At 41.1% G+C, this 12,968-nt stretch overlaps 1 long non-coding RNA gene across 1 annotated transcript in view; it reads left to right on the forward strand.

The window, feature by feature from the left end:
• The window catches only part of LOC308510397, a 35,056-nt gene that overhangs the window by 11,733 nt on the left and 10,355 nt on the right, over positions 1 to 12,968 (forward strand). The window contains exon 2 of the long non-coding RNA XR_013995336.1: positions 10,319 to 10,403. This is a non-coding gene — a long non-coding RNA (uncharacterized lncRNA). The remainder of the gene's footprint in view (positions 1 to 10,318; positions 10,404 to 12,968) is intronic.

Below are 12,968 nucleotides of genomic sequence, written 5' to 3' on the forward strand. Positions count from 1 at the left end.
AAATAAACAGCATAAAGGAGTTATCATAAACCTAGGAATGTGTTAATATTTTAATATATGTCTATATAGATCTATATCGATCTATTGTATTTTTATATGTTTTTAGATCCCCAATCTCCAAACCAAGCCACTTCATTTGGAGTGGCATTTCATACATACATATATAGATATGGATATACATACTATGTAATGTGATAGATTTAGAACTATATAGTAACAGTCAATATAGACAGATGTAATCACCTTTTAAAATAATCACTTTTAAAGAGTGCATAGTACGTATTCTTAAACTATAACATATTTAAATTCTCAATTTGGGGTATTTATGTTGTTTTATATATATGAGTATATATACATACACACACACACACACACACACACACACACATATATAAAATTAATGCTATAATAAATACTTTCTGTAGCCAAATCTTTTCAAACACCCATGATTATTTAGCATGCTTTCTTATGAATGGAATTGATAAGTCAAAGGGGATATGCATTTAAAATTCTGAAAGTGTCAAATTGAGCCAGCAGTGGGAGAACTCCTGTTTCTCATCTGTGGCCTCGTCTGTGCTGTAGCTGTCATTCTTTTCCATTTTTTAGTCTGATAGGAAAGAATTTTATCTCCTGGTCATTCCAGTTTTATGTCTGATTTTTGATGATTTGGATTTCTTTTTTCATAAATTGATAATTTTTCTATCAGAGTGTTCACTTTTATCAAATTGTGAAAGCTCGTTATGTATTAAATAAAGTTGCTCTTTGTGTTATGTTACAAGATTTTTCCCTAATTTACTATTTGTCTTTTAACTTTTTTATGGTAGATTTATGTGTGTGCATGTGTATGTGTAGATTCAGAAGTCTTCACTCTTTATAGGGTTAAACCTGTCAGTCTTTTCCTTTATGGAGTTATGTACTTCTTTAAAGCACCAGATTTTCAACAAAATTAACCTGAGAAATTTTTATAATCGAATCTGATGCCGTCAAACCGCTTGAGCTCCTTGTTTCAAACTTTACAGTGTGGGCATTGTAGATATAGATGAGACATAATTTTTGTTTCTGTTTCTATGGTTCAGTATATTTCCCATAAAGGGTTTAGTCACACTACAAATTCATAGATAAGTGACTGCAAGTAAGAACTGGTGATATGCATTCTTTTCCTCAACCACAAAACATGTATGCCTCCCTTTGTGAAAAGCTATAATGGGAGTTAAAAGAGACTAGTTTGTTTAGATTCTTTGCAGAGTGAATCATTGTCCCATTGATATGCTTTATAATTGCACTGAAGTGTTCGCAGGAAGACTGTGGCACCAATCCAAGGTTCTAATATACAGTTAAGGGAAGGCCACAGCCTATCATAGCTCCCCCAAGGCAAGCAGCTTTTCCTGAGATGGCATCCCTGGGCTTCATGGCAGAGTTACTGTGTGGGAAGCAGGGCACTCCCAGCAAATGCACATCTAGTTCTAGCTGGGACTGTTGTGGGTGTGCTGGGTGGACCCACATGTGAGCCTCAGACACCCCTCTTCACCTTTCTTAAGTGATCTCCATCTGACATGCTGCTCGATAGTTAGACCTGAGTATCCTGCGTCCTCTCCCATTCTTGTTGGGCCCTCTCAATATTTATTCCAGGGCGTAAGGAGAGAAGAGAATTCTCCCCCATGACAGGGCGAGCTACCTCCCTTCTCAGCTCTCAGAGCTTTTCCCCTGCTGCTTAGCAGTGGGGGTTCCAGGGCCCAACCCAGGTGCAATCTGGGTACCAAACCTCACCAACTGACTTCTCAAGAGAACCCCATTATGGGTTGGGGCCTGGGGATGGTGACCAAGGTCTCCCACATTAGGCAGTCTTCTCGCTCTGGTGTTGCCAAGGAATTATTAAAGGCTAATATAAGCAATAACTGTAGAATAACCTGCTGTATCAGCAGGGAGTCAAGTTTATGATGTCACTCTGGGGGGCCAGACCAGGGATTTGAAAATAGTTTTTCACTATGGAATGATGTGATTATGAATGAGTGTGGCCCCTTTCTCAAATACTGTACTTCTATATGAAGTACATCAGGGCTCTCCTCGATCTGGGGAAGATAATCTGATTTCCCTTCTGCCTAGTCAGTGCCATTTGGTCTCTCTCGCCCCATCCTCCTATTCAGTATCACAAAAGCCAAAAAACTAATTTGGCTACAACACAACTCTCCTCATAGTGCCGGAGAGGGAGAGAAATCAAATGAGCAAAGCCCAAGCCCTCTGAAGTGGGCAAGGCTTGTATGTAAATAATATTCGTTGTGTTACCCATTTAATAACCATATATCTTTCCCAATGCATATTGGCAGCATGTCAGATGGAGACCACTTATGAAGAGGTTCTGCATTTCCAAACTCATTCTGGCTTCTCGAGAATCTGAACTAAGGAAGCCAGTTATACTAAAGGGATTAGAGGCTCATTCTTTTCTCCGTTTGAGGGCCGGGGTGGGAAATGATAGAGCAGAACATCAACTTCTATGCATTTATTCACTCAAGAAACATGTACTACTGCATAGAAGAAAACATAGGTACTAAACCTATGGACCTTTGGTTCAAAGAGCATTTTATGAATTTGACTCCAAAGGCAATGGAAGTAAAAGCTAAAATAAACAAATGGGACTATATGAAACTTAAAAGCTTCTGCACAGTAAAAGAAACCATCAACAAAATAAAGAGGCAACCAACTGAATGGGAGAAGATTTTTGCAAACAGTGTCTCTGATATGGGGCTAATATCCAAAATATGCAAGGAACTCATGAAACTCAACAACAAAAAACAACCCAATTGAAAAATGGGCAGAGGACCTGAAGAGACATTTCTCCAAAGAGGACATACCTCACATGGCAAATAGACATATGAAAAAATGCTCAACATCACTAATCATCAGAGAAATGCAAATAAAAACCACAATGAGATATCACCTCACCCCAGTCAGAATGGCTTTCATCAACAGGACAAATAGTAACAAGTGTTGGAGAGTCTGTGGAGAAAAAGGAACCCTCATACACTGCTGGTGGGAATGCAGACTGGTGCAGCCATTATGGAAGGCAGTGTGGAGGTTCCTCAAAAAATTACGAATAGATACCCTCTCGTGGGTATCTACCCAAAAAAATCTGAAAACATTTATACATAAAGACACGTGTGCTCCAATGTTCATTGCAGCTTTGTTTACGGTGGCCAAGACATGGAAACAACCAAAATGTCCTTTTTTGTTTGTTTTTTTCTGTTTTCTCAAAAGTAGTAGCTAAACTGTATTTCGGGATTTGGCTTTCTTCTCTCACCTGGTTTCCCACCGGTGATATGAAAGTTGCTTTAATTTCTCTGAACCCAAGGAGTCTTGTGGTTGGGCGCACAGCATAATACACCTTACGTGTTTCTCCCTCTCCTACAAATTAATAGTGTTCTCTACTTTTGTCCCCTCCAAGTATATAGCATAAATCCCAAAAGAAAAAAAGCAAGATCACCTACTTCTTCTAAAATTGATGTCTTGTGTTCATTGTTCAGAATGATGTCTTGTGTTCATTGTTCAGAATGGAGGGTCTGACTCTCCATTGCCTGTATCATAGAGGGACCTGTCGTTCATTCATTCATTCATTCATCCAGTTATGCAGAATGCCCCTACTGTGTGCCAGGCACTGTTCTAGGCTCTGCAGAGGCAGTGGTCAACCAAACAGGGACCTGTCCCCACCAAGCCTCTCTAGTGCTGGGACACAGACTAAAACAAGCCAACACATAAATGCGTCAGGTGGTGCTAAGTGCTGGGAAGGAAGCAGAGCAGGGCCTGATCAGTGCTTCTCTTTTCTGCCTCTCATACCCCCACCGCCCCCTGCACCCTTCACAGGCATTGGTCCAGCCCTGCTGAAGTTTTTGTCTGGTTCTCAAGTCTACTGGCTCCCACTGGCCTCCAGGTCTATCCACGCTGTTCCCTCTGCCCAAACCTCTCTTCCTTCCACCGAACTCCTACTCAGGCCTCAGTTTCTATGTCTGCTCCTCAGAGATGGTCCCTGATCCCACAGACTTGGCTAAGGCACCCTGAGTCTGAGGCCCGACTGCTGCTTACTCATCTTATCCTTCGTTACACTCCAAGTAAGGTCCTTTCGGGCAGGAACCGACCCTTGTCCTCATCCTTCCATAGATGAATGGATAAAGAAGTTGTGTTATATATACACAATGGAATACTATTCGGCGGTAAGAAAAGATGATATAGGAGCATTTGTGACAATATGGATGGATCTTGAGAGTATAATGCTATGCGAAATAAGTCAACAGAAAAAGCAGAGAACCCTATGATTTCACTGATATGTGGTATATAAACCAAAAACAGCAAAAGAACAAGACAAACAAATGAGAAACAAAAACTCACAGACACAGACAATAGTTTAGTGGTTACCAGAGGGTAAGGGGCTTTAGGGTGGGAGATGAGGGTAAGGGGGATCAAATATATGGTGATGGAAGGAGAACTGACTCTGGGTGGTGAACACACAATGGGATTTATAGATGATGTAATACAGAATTGTACACCTGAAATCTATGCAACTTTACTAACAATTGTCACCCCAATAAATTAAAAAAAAAAAAAAAGAAACATGTACTGTGCTTTCCTGTGTGGCAGACACTACCAGAGAAATGAGGAAGAGAAATCCTGGGCACATGATGTGTCTCGATTTTGCAAACGCATTTCACAGAGCCACTGACAGTGTCTACAAGGGCTGAATGGTGGCCTCCAAAGATAATCAGCTGCTAATCCCTGAAATTTATGAAAGTCCTACCTAAGGTAGTGCATGGTAAAGTCTTTGCAGATGCGATTAAGTTCAGCATCTGGCAGTTAGAGAGATTATCCTGGATTATCCAGTGGGGCCTTAAATGCCGTCATGTATATCCTTTTTTAAGAGAGGGAGATTTTACAATGATATGTGTAGGGAAGAAGGCCAGTAAAGATGGAACAGAGGAAGGTGTGAAGATGCTGGCCTTGAACGTTGGAGTAATGTGGCCACAAGCCAAGGCACGCTGGCAGCCCCCAGAAGCTGGAAGAGGCCAGGGACGGAGTCTTCCCTAGAGCCTTCACAGGGGGTGTGGCCTTTCTGACACCTTGATTTCAGCCCAGTGACACTGATGTTGGACTACTGGCCTCTAGGCCTGTGAGAGAATAAATTGTTGTTTTTAGCCCCTAAACTTGTGCTAATTTGTCACAGCAACCCCAGGAAACTAATATAACATCCTCGCAGATAAAACAGACATGGGCCTAGAAGATAGTTCAGGTAGGTGAAGTCACAGATATCTGACCAACTCTGTTTGTTCATTTACTCAGCAAATATTTATTGAGTGACTACAATGTTCCAGGCCCAGGAGACAGAGCATGACACTGACATGCTCCCTGCTGACAGTGGGCGGGGGGAGGAAGCAGGTAGCAAAGAGGTTAGCAAAAAAATATAAACAAGGTAAATTTAGTTATTGATAAGTGCTTTAAAGAAAACCCAACAGGGTATTGAGGTGAGAAGGGCGTTACTTTAGATGGGGTAGTAGAAAGGCCTTTCTGATGAGATAACTTTAGAGCCGAGTCTTCAGTATCAAGAAAGAGTTAGAGTCTGGAGAAAGCTTTCCAAGCGGAAGGAGGTATAACTGCAAAGGCCCTGAGGTGAGAAGGAGCTTCATGTGCTTAAGCTTCATTGTGCACAGGGAGACCAGATTGCTCCAAGTCCACGCAGAGAGCCGTCTCCTACAGAGGCCTGCAGCATTCTGTTGGAGGCCCTGTCCTGTGTGCTTTTGTTTATAACTAAATTGGAAGTAAACATATACGTCATATTTACCAAGTGTGTGGGCGACATAAAGTTGGTGGGACTTGAACATGGTTAGTTGTCAGGGATTGGCTTTTAACATACCTTGGCAGTGTGAACAAAACCACAAAGATGAAATTCGACAGGGACAAAATGTGAGCCCTGATTTAGGACTCAAAGAAATTATTTGTCGAAGTCAGGAGGGAAAACCCAGCTTGCGTCCAGTACTTGTGCGGATGTCCTGAGCTCTACATCAGCAAACAACCTGATGGGAGGGCTATAAAAAGGCGACGCACTTTTACAATTTTTTAAAGTAATGGAGTGCAACTCAACAGAGAAGGCAGCCACAGCTCTGTTCCCGGAGTACTGAACTGAGCATGCCATGTTACGGGGTCACAGAAACGGTTCATTCATTCCCTTGTTCATTCCATTAACAGTGTTCCATGAGCGCCTACCACGTGCCCGGTACTCAATTGTGGGAGACAATACTGCCTAACAGAAGCATTTGCTGATCTCAGAGAGCTTACATTCCAGGGAGGAGAGAGACACCATAGACTTAATTTTATAAATATTGTCTTTTCCCCTGTATTGGATTTTTTCAGGGTATAAATTATTTTACAGTAATAAAATAGCAAAATCAAACATTATAGAAATATATAACAGAAAAGAAAGTGCCCCCGTAAACTCATCCTTTTCCAGAGATAGCCGCTGTGAACAACATTGTGCATTTTTCTCCAACTTTTAAAAATGCACATGCAATATATTTTCAAAGCATACTCTTTAATTTTTTCGCTTAATGTGTCATAGACATCTTTCCACATAAATACAACAAAACCTAGCACGTCCTTTTAGCTGGCTGAGCAATACTCCATTTTATGAATGTACTAGTTTATTTAATTAATGTCTTATTGATAGACATGTACTGTTTCCACTTTTTCACTACTATAAACAATTTTGAAAAGAACATTGTTCTGCATAGCTTTTTACACAACTGGTGGGAGTATTTTCTGAAGGATAATTTCATAGAAGTGGAAAAGCTGGGTCAAAGAATTATGAAAAATTTAAATAATAGATGCTACCATATCTCCTACTATTCAGGTTGTACCTGAATTAGAATGTTAATCTGTGCATGTTTTCTTGCAGCCTCAGCAACACAGGATTTATCAATAATTTTAATCTTGCCATCTGATAGGCAGAGGACAATAATACCTTGTTTATATGAACCACTTCTGGCCTACAACTGAGATAACAGTTATGCAGGGGTGTGCAAATCACCTGTGTAAGTCAGAGAGGCCACAAGTGCTGAGGTCTGAAATTAACTAGGCAGGGGTGTGGTGAGGGGTGCCCAAGGCTGCTGGATAGTTCACACAACACCTGCAAAGGTCCTATGGGGAGCTGGCGAATCAAAAGGACTGAAAAAATGGGGGGTGGGGCACAAGGAGCAGAGCAAGGAGGAGAGTGAAGCAGGAGGCAAAGGCTAAAACTTCTAAGGCCTTCTGGTTCATTTTAAGGGTTTTGGTCCTTATCCCAAGAGAAAAGGAAGCCTCTGAGGGTTTTGAACAATCTGACTTGAACAGATCCTTCTGGCTGCTTTGTTAAGAAGGGATTCAGAAGAGAGGAGAGTGGATGTGAAGGGAGCTGTTTTCAGAATCCAAGTGAGAGATGGTGGTAGCCTGGTCTAGGGCGGAACCTGGGCTAAGGTGGAGGCTAGCCATGGAGACAAGTGGGTAGATTTAAGGCTTATTTAGGCCATAGAATTGATAGGAATTGATGCATGAATAGGCTTGCATGGGGAGTGTGGAAGAGGGTAGCCTCACGGAAGACTCCCAGGTTTGTAGGATGGATTGGATGGGGGTTGTCATTAGGATCATGAGGTATCAAAGGAGCAGGTGATGATTAGCCTGCAAAGTGAAGATCCAGAGGAGATAATTGCTTTGGAGCGGCCACTGTGCCCACCGCTCCATCTGAGGCAAGTTGGCTATGTGATTCTCCTTCTGTGGCCACCGCCAGTTGGACTGGGAGAGTGCCCGAGCTGAGGTCGATAGGGTCTGTAAGAAACCCTTCCTGTGAAGGGGACCAGGCCCTACGGAGCTGATGAGACCTCCTGCAGGGAGTTTGAAGAAGAACCTGAGTGAGTGAGAAGATTTAGAACTAGAGGCCAAGAAAGGTCATACAAAAAGGCAGAAAGTGGAACTCATGAGTAAGCCGAGGTCATGAGGAAGGAAGGAGGAGAGAAGACAGAAACTGGGCAGGACAAGTGGCCAGGGCCATAGAGTACTTGAGGGGGGACTGATGAGCCCCTGACTCTGAGTGCAGCCAAGTGGTTCAGAGGCAGCCTTGCAGGTTGAGCAGACTTAGGTTGGGTTTCCCAGCTCTGATGCTGATTGCTGGAGGGCCTCGAACAAGTCACTGCCTCGACGTTCTGTTCTGTTCCCTCAGCTGTAAGAGACACCATCATATCTATTTCTCAGGCTTGTTGTGAGGATTAAAGAGGTACACATGAGAATGGGAGAAGATAATTGCAACACATAAAAAAGTATCCAGAATTAAAAGCTGAAGAAAAAACTACAAATCAATAATAAAAAGCCAACACAATAAAAACAAGCAAAAAAACTTGAATAAGCACTTACCAAAAGAGGATATTAACATGGCCAAACAAATATATGAAAATATGATCAATCTCATTAATGATGAGGGAAATACAGTGAGATTCCACATGCCACAACATGAATGAATCTTAAAAACGCAATGCTGAGCAAAAGTAGCAAGATTGAGATGAATGCATGAAGTATGAGTCAATGCATTAAAACTTAAAAAGTTAACAAAATAGGCATTTGAACTACAATTAAATACTATACACACACATCAGATTGGCAAAACTTGAAAAATCTGTTAATACCAGGTGTTGTTGAGGATGTGAAGCAATAGGAAATCCATGTGCTGATGGGAATGTAGATTAGTATAATTCTTTTAGAAAACACTTTGGCATTACCTAGTAAAACTGAAAACATACACATTGCACAACTCAGTGATTCTGGCCTTGGATACAGAGGTCTGAAATTTAAGTTCCCAAACTTGTTGCAATGATGTTACTAACTTTTTTTGTTATCAGAGAGGATTATTCATTATGAATTTGTACCAACTGGACAAACAGTTAACCAAGTTACTCTTTGGAAGTGCTGAAAATGCTGCATGAAAAAGTTAGACGACCTGAACTTTTCACCAACAATTCATGGCTCTTGCATCACGACAATGCACCAGCTCACACGGCACTGTCTGTGAGGGATTTTTTAGCCGGTAAACAAATAACTGTATTGGAACACCCTCCCTACTCACCTGGCCTCTAATGACTTCTTTCTTTACCTGAAGATAAAGGAAATATTGAAAATAAGACACTTTGATGACATTTAGGACATCAAATATGACAACAGCCCTGATGGCCATTCCAGAAAAAGAGTTCCAAAATTGCTTTGAAGGGTGGACTAGACACTGGCATCAGTGCATAGCTTCCCAGAGGAAGTACTTTGAAGGTGACCGTAGTGATATTCAGCAATGAGGAATGTAGCACTTTTTCTAGGATGAGTTCACAAACTTAATTGTCAGATCTTGTATGTATCTAAGGAATTTCTCACATACTCTGGAATATATAGAGAGGCCTATCCATAACTTTATTATTCATGGCCTCATGCTAGAAACAATGCAAATATACATCAGTTGTAGAATGGGTAGATTGTGATATATTCATGCAGTGGAGTACTCTACAGCACTGAAAAAGAATGAACTGTGATATAGGGAACAACATGAATGAACCTTATAAACACAATATTGAAAAAAAGAATACATAAGAATATGATTTTATTTTAAAATTCAAAAAACAGGCAGAACTAAACTATAAATATATAATGGAGTTTATATTGTATAGCATATATTGTTAAGCAAACTGTAAAGAAAAGTAAGGAAGTAACTATTACAAAAAGAATAGTGGTTGCTTCTGGGGAGCAGGGTTATAGGACCAGAAGCGGATACCAAGGCAAGGGGGATTTGATGATGGTTGGAAGTATTCTATTTCTTGACCAAGGAGGTAGTTATGCAAGTGTTTGCTTTGTGATCGTTCATTATACTGTACATTTGTTTTGAACAGTTTAATCTAAGAGTATTTTATTCCACCATTTAAAAAAGTTAAAAAAAATAGCTAACACGTGTAAAATGCTTGGCATAGTGCCTGGCCCATATTAAGAGCTCAACAGATGGCAATTTTATTTACTGTTACAACCCAGTTGGTAGAGTCACACTGTATCCTAAGCAACCTTCCAGCCTCTGGACTGAGCGGTAGTCTCCATGAGGTCTGGCTTGGAGGTGGAGATTCTGGACTGCTTTGTGTCCCAGGGTGGCCTCCAAATAAACCTCATTATTTAAGACAGTGCTTCTTAATTGATGTGTGGTAGTTTTACTGCATTGCCTCAAACTCTTTTCCAAGCGTGCTGGCAAATTTGGCAATGTGTAATTTTTTTTCTTTTTTCTTTTTTTCAGCATCTCTGTTATACAGTTCCAGAAAGCAAGATTGTGAAACTGAGCTCCATGTGAAGTGGGGCACAGTCAATCCAGCCTGCTGCAGGTTAGAGGTCAGGGGTCAAAGATAGAACCCGATGGCAAGCGGGTGCCAAAGAACTGAGAACATGTGAGAACGTGGCCTTGTGAGGGTCTATTGGGGTGGTAAAGTCACACTCAAACAGTAGTGTGCAGAAGGGGACCAAGTGAATCACAGGATAACTGGAAGCCATTTAAACCCTTCACATGTGTAGCCCCCAAATCTAGCATTCCACAGAACGGTTGACAGTCACTAAGGTAATCTGAGAATGTCTCTGTTCTTTGCAAACCTAACAGTGGAATCAACATTCCAGAGTTATTGGAAGGGTTGGGGTGTGCAATAGCTACTAATTATAATAATAGCTACTGATTATGGGGTGCTAACCATAACCAGGCAGTGTGTTAATATTTTGTCCTGGTTTCCACCCTAGGAAGTAGGTGCTGTTATCTCCATTTCAGCAGATACAGCTGAACACACAGCTGGTAAGAACTGGACCCAGGAAGAGAGATCATTCTTATTCTTGGGTTCTAGAGGGAGGGTGTAACCCAGCGTCCAGGAGTTAGATGGAGTCGGGTTTTGCTAGTGATAAGCAAAACATCCTAAGTGTGCAATGGGGAGTTTTAGAGAATAGCAAATTCTCTCTCTATGCAGAAGCAGCAAGATGCTTTATCAAATACGCTTTAGAAGGGATTCCTGCCTTGGGTGGCAGGTTGGACCAAATGCCTTTCAAGGGCCTTTCAAAGAAACCAAAATTGTAATTTTGCCTCTTAGTAGGATTTCCAATAGGGGAATGGACTATACACTTATTTTCTTTTTAAATATGAACCTCCAAATGTCAGTGTATACCCTGACATGTACTCTATTTGAGTACATTTTCATGTAAATGGTCATGAACTTCCACAGAACTCTTGAGGCACAGTAAACTGATTTTCCCTATGAGGTTGTTTTGTTTTAGTTTTTTAGCTGACATTAGTTGTAAAGAGCCTTTCTGACCAGCAATGAAACACCTTTATAAGCTTCAGAAGAGAAATAGTTTGCATAAAGCATTCCCCCACACTCATTTCTTTAATTTTAGACCAGAGGTTCTGATTGTTTCACATGGACCTTCCTGCCACACCTCCCACAAATAGCGTGTGTAGTGTGAAGACTACGTGTGTGGCATTAACAATGGCGCTGATAGCATTTGGCTGTTTAGAATCTGCCCTTTAGACTAAAATATGTGTGGCTTTGTTTCCAGGGTTACAGAAACTTCTTTGGTCTATTTCCATGACTGTGCCCAGTGGAAATGCACTACTCTGTGCTATTCAGAAAGCAGAGCCTCTGCTACCACCCTGCAGGATAATGGAGGTGATGGGCCCGAGAAGGAATATACCTGTCAAAAAAGACTTCTTATAGTTAACTGGGCCCAAATTCATAATCAGAGTCTAACAGCTGTTGTTTACAGGGGGTCTTCACGTATGCTGCATTCCAGGAAAAAGCCACAGATGTGGCTGCCCAGCCTTCTGCTGTCTGAGCCAAACTTTATAACCGAGTTCCTGGAATTGCATTTCTACCAATGAGTTGAGACCCGCCCTCTCCAATCAAAGCTGTGCAACTATATTCTCATTTGCATCTTTACTGACCAATCACAGTAGCTCCATAATGCAGTCAGAATATGCAGTTCTGACCAATCAGGACAGTGCTATGTGGAATAATCAAACTGTGTAAATTTGGATTCCTTATTGGCATAAAAATGGACCAATCAGGGACCAGGGCAGGCACTTTATAAGTGGAGCCTCCCGTTTGTCTTGGGGGAGAATATTTTCAGTTTCCTTCAGAGGTTGCATTTCTTGGTTTGCAAACTGTTCAACTGAATGGAGTCTCCTTTTTCTGCACCTCAGATTAGGGACTTCTGTTGGCATTGGATTGGTGGCATTGACCTTTTGGTGACAGAGGCATAAGGTGGCATCTCTAGCTGGAGTTGGCTTTGGTTGAGCCTTTGATATGACTTGACAAAACTGACTTGGTTGTGATTGATTTTTTGGCCTGATGGTGTGAAATAGATGTTTTCCATGACCAGGCTATAAGAGCTGAGTTGCATATAGTTGCTTTTCAGGTCTTAGAATAATAATTGGCTTAACCAAATGTATAGAGGCTTAAGGTTGTCATATGTACAACTTAATTTAACGTTGCATCTACTGGTAAGTAGTTAATTAAATTATGTCAATTAAATTGAGTTCATTGAACATATACTGTTTTTTAAATCGACTTTATTTTATTTGAGCAGTTTGGGTCAACAGCAAAATTGAGTAGGAAATACAGAATTCCCATATACCTCTTGCCCCAATATACACACACCCGCCCCCACTATCAGCATGCCTCACCAGAGTGGTATATTTATTATAACCAATGAACCTATATTGGTACACAATTATCACCCAAAGTCCATATTTTACTGTTCACTCTTGTACATTCTATGGGTTTGGATGAATGTATAACAACATGTATCCACCATTATGGTATCATACAGAATAGTTTCACTGCCCTAAAAATACTCTGTGCTCTGACTATTCATCTCTCCCTCCCCTCAGACCCTGGCAACCACTGTTCTTC

This window comes from Rhinolophus hipposideros (genome assembly GCF_964194185.1).
Source record: "Rhinolophus hipposideros genome assembly, chromosome: 18".
NCBI classification, from domain to species: Eukaryota; Metazoa; Chordata; class Mammalia; order Chiroptera; family Rhinolophidae; genus Rhinolophus; species Rhinolophus hipposideros.